Source organism: Odocoileus virginianus, chromosome 12 (genome assembly GCF_023699985.2).
Source record: "Odocoileus virginianus isolate 20LAN1187 ecotype Illinois chromosome 12, Ovbor_1.2, whole genome shotgun sequence".
In the NCBI taxonomy this organism is placed as follows: domain Eukaryota; kingdom Metazoa; phylum Chordata; class Mammalia; order Artiodactyla; family Cervidae; genus Odocoileus; species Odocoileus virginianus.
In genome coordinates, this window is record NC_069685.1 from 44957625 (window position 1) to 44962307 (window position 4683).

The 4683-nt window shown below is 40.4% G+C and overlaps 1 non-coding gene across 1 annotated transcript; it reads left to right on the plus strand.

Moving 5' to 3' along the window:
• Window positions 1-510: 510 nt before the first annotated feature.
• On the plus strand, window positions 511-617 carry LOC139037928 (U6 spliceosomal RNA). The gene has a single exon (XR_011490866.1). It is a non-coding gene; the product is annotated as a U6 spliceosomal RNA (small nuclear RNA).
• Window positions 618-4683: the final 4066 nt, after the last annotated feature.

Below are 4683 nucleotides of genomic sequence, written 5' to 3' on the forward strand. Positions count from 1 at the left end.
GTTCCATGAGGTAAGATATTCTGACATATCTTTGGGGGACCATTACTTTATCCTTTCATGGCTTTCATTTACCCATTTGTAAAATGAGAAAAGCTATAAACAGTATCATAGTTAATTAGTTCATTTTGATGAAGTCTTTTATGATTTTCCCAGGTAGGTAATATAAAAGGGTATGAAGACAACTGTGTTATTATTGAATAATATAGAAATAATTATGAGGGGGTGAGGAGGTAAACCTTGGCATCTCTTAGGAGTTTTCTCCAGATGCTTCTAACATAAGGGTCTTAAAATATACATAATGCAAAATTTGTGTGTGTATTTGTTTGGTTGGTTGGTTGGTTTTTGATCATAGTGTTTGTTCAGACTATTTCTCTAGTTCCTAGCTCTGGGTGGGGGAAAATGAAACTTTATTATCTAACCTGGATAAAAGTGATAGCATTTTCAAGGGAGGGCACTGTGGGCATGTTGGCTTTAAAAATGGCTCTGTGACTTTAAAAAAGAGAAAAAGACGTGCTCACTTCGGCAGCACATATACTAAAATTGGAACGATACAGAGAAGATTAGCATGGCCCCTGCGCAAGGATGACACGCAAATTCGTGAAGCGTTCCATATTTTTTAGAACAGACTTGTGGACTCTGGGAGAAGGCGAGGGTGGGATGTTTCAATAGAACAGCATTGAAACATGTATATTATCTAGGGTGAAACAGATCACCAGCCCAGGTTGGGTGCATGAGACAAGTGCTCGGGCCTGGTGCACTGGGAAGACCCAGAGGGATCGGGTGGAGAGGGAGGTGGGAGGGGGGACTGGGATGGGGAATACATGTAAATCCATGGCTAATTCATTTCAATGTATGACAAAAACTACTGTAATGATGTAAAGTAATTAGCCTCCAACTAATAAAAATAAATGGAAAAAAATAAATAAATAAAAAGAAGAATGAAAAAAAAAATTTGGGGACATAAAAAAAAAAAAGAAAGAAAAAGTCAACGCTTACACTCCCTCCCCCCACCCCCTCCCCCTGCCCTTCTTGACATTAATAAATGGGGTATTCTGCTTCTTTGTTTCCATCAGTCTTCCATCTTTTTTTGTTTCCTTTTTTCTCCCCTCCCTTGGCTGCACCCTGACATGTGGGATCTTAGTTCCCCAACCAGGAATCAAACCCACACTCCCTGCAGTGGAGGAGCGGAGTCTTAACCACTGGAAGGCCAGGGAAGTCCCCAGAGTTTTCCATCTTTGCATCTTCATTCCTCTCCTTAGTACTGAGAACTACAAATGGTGTGTGTGGGAGACAGAGAGAGAGATGGAGAGGGAAGGCAAGTGAGAAATCCTCATTAAAAAAAAAAAAAGATACATGTAGAACTGTGGTTTAAGTGTGCTGATTATGTTTCCTTTTCCTGGCTTTCACTGACAGCATTTGAAAGTGACCAAAAAAAAACAAAAACCAGCTGTTAGTCTGAAAGTAACTAGTTCCTTCTAGTGTTGTTTAATGAACAGGAGGAAGTCAACCAGGACTAAGGGCTTTTCCCTTTTAGTTTTGGGCAAGAAAGCAGGCCTTTGATTCCCACTGCTGTTCTGATGGCTGAGCAGACTCTTTTCATAACTTTTCAGCAGGAGAACGCTCACCCTAAAGATCCTCATCAGTGCTGATGCGGACAGTGAGTCTGACAGCTAGCTATACGGCTTCCTATTTCTAATTACACAAGAGACACAGGTCTAATTCTGGGCACATTGGAACTTTACTAAAGGGAAGATGTTCCAACTGCTTCCAGTATCAACCTGCTGCTTGCAGAGGCCCATAGTTATTCTTTCAGGTTGTCAACTTATTTTTATTACATGACCAAGTTTTATTACATAGCCATACAGGTAAACGGATTTTTAAAATCTCACAGCATCCCACTATCTGAGAGCAGTGCTATTAATACTTTTGCAGGTTTTTCAAGATTAACAGGTAAATATAATCATCCCAGCAGTGGTTGTGGGCCCTGAGCTTGGCAACATTCTAAGCACTCAGCATACTCCTGGGCCTTCCCCCAGTCCTAGATGGTAGGTACTATGGTTCTCACCACTTTCCAGATGAGAAAACAGACATAGAAACTTCCCAAAGTAACATAAGGAGTGTGGATTTTTTACTGCGATTTTTTTTAAGCTCTGCTTTGGACTCACAATTTTATTTTGGCTGATTTTTATTCTGTTTTGTGTTCGTGACTCTTACAAAATGTAGAAACACTCTACACTTTTTTGGGGGCAGGGAGGCGGTAACTGCTCTTTAGACAATTATGATAGACAACATTCTACCTCAGCCCCCAAGATTTCCCACCTCCTGTTTACATTCTTCCAATTTAAACACTTATCCAGGTGATGCCATGAAGAGAATTTGCAAAAGTGATTAAATCCCCAAAGCAGTCACCCATAGGATTTCCGTGGTGGTCCAGTGATTAAGACTTTGCCTTCCGATGCAGGGGGTAGGGGTTTGAGCTGTGATTGGGGAGCTATCCTATATACCTTGCAGCCGAAAAACCAAAACACAAAACAGAAGCGATATTGTAAAAAATTTAATAAAGACTCATAGTCCACAAAACAAACAAACAAAAAAAATCAAACAAAACTAATCAGTTGCCCTCCATAGGGAGATTATGCAAGCTAAGTCAAACCCAGTAACTGTCTCTTTATTTATTTATTTTTTTTTTTTTTAACCTATTTTTTATTTTATTTTATTTTTTTTTTTTAAATTTTTATTAGTTGGAGGCTAATTACTTTACATCATTACAGTAGTTTTTGTTATACATTGATATGAATTAGCCATGGATTTCATGTAACTGTCTCTTTAAAGAGACTGAGCATTTCCTGATATTGGAAAGATGCAAAGTAGGAGAGAGGATTTGATGTCAGGGAGCTTCTTTAAAGATGGCTTTGGGAATAAATGAAGTCCCCTGATAAGGAGTACTAGAAGGAAGGAGATGCCAGCCAGCAGGAAATGGATAGCCCTACTCCCCGCCTCCAACCACCACCTCAAATAACTAGAATCAACCACTAGTACAGGAGTTCTAGGTGATCTCTCAGCCCCGTCCCACACCTTACTGTCAGCTGTGTGAGACCTTGGGCTGAGAACCCAGTCAGCCCCGCCCAGTCTCCTGAATTGCAAAGCCTCCAGATAATAGGTCAGTGTTGTTTGAGCAGCTAAGGTTGTGGTCATTTGTTATGCAGTTTCCCTTGTGGTTCAGCTGGTAAAGAATCCACCTCCAATGCCGAAGACCTGAGCTCGATCCCTGGGTTGTGAAGATCCCCTGGAGAAGGGAAAGGCTACCCACTCCACTATTCTGGCCTGGAGAATTCGGACACAACTGAGCAACTTTCACTCATAGGAAAGTAATACAAAAACATATCAGCAATACTTAGAACCCACTTCTATAGTATCGTGTGAATAACTACAAAATATTACAGAGTATGTATGCACTGTAATTCATTTAATCAATGCCTTCTGGAGTGGACATCATCAACAAACTAAAATGGACTGGAATGGGTGACTTTAACTCAGATGATCATTATATCTACTATTGTAGTCAAGAATTCCTTAGAAGAAATGGAGTAGCCATCATAATCAACAAGAGTCCGAAATGCAGTACTTGGAGACAATCTCAAAAATGACAGAATGATCTGTTCGTTTCCAAGGCAAACCATTCAGTATCACAGTAATCCAAGTCTATGCCCTGACCAGTAATGCTGAAGAAGCTGAAGTAGAACAGTTCTATGAAGATCTACAAGACCTTCTAGAACTAACACCCCCCCCCCCAAATGTCCTTTTCATTATAGGGGACTGGAATGCAAAAGTTGGAGGTCAAGAAATAGCTGGAGTAACAGGCAAATTGAGCCTTACAATAAAAAACAAAGCAGGTCAAAGGCTGAGTTTTGCCAAGAGAACGCACTGGTCACAGCAAACACCCTCTTCCAACAACACAAGAGAAGACTCTACACATGGACATCACCAGATGGTCAATACCCAAATCAGACTGATCATATTCTTTGCAGCCAAAGATGGAGATGCTCTATACAGTCAGCACAAACTGGGAGCTGACTGTGGCTCAGACCATGAACACCTTATTGCAAAATTCAGACTTAAATTGAAGAAAGCAGGGAAAACCCCGAGACCATTTAGGTATGACCTAAAGCAAATCCCTTACAATTATACAGTGGAAGTGACAAATAGATTCAAGGGGTTAGATCTGATAGACAGAGTGCCTGAAGAACTATGGCCAGAGTTTCTTGACACTATACAGGAGGCAGAGATCAAGACAATCCCCAAGGAAAAGAAATGCAAAAAGGCCAAATGGCTGTCTGAGGAGGGCTTACAAATAATTGCGAAAAGAAAAGAAGTCAAAGGCAAAGGAGAAAAAGAAAGCTATACCCATTTGATTGCAGAGTTCCAAAGAATAGCAAGGAGAGATAAGAAAGCCTTCCTCAGTGGTCAATGCAAAGAAATAGAGGAAAACAACAGAATGAGAAAGACTAGAGATCACTTCAAGAAAATTAGAGATACCAAGGGAAATTTTCATGCAAAGATGGGCTCAATAAAGGACAGAAATGGTATGGACCTAACAGAAGCAGAAGATATTAAGAAGAGGTGGCAAGAATACACAGAACTATACAAAAAAGATCTTCATGACTCAGATAACCATGATGGTGT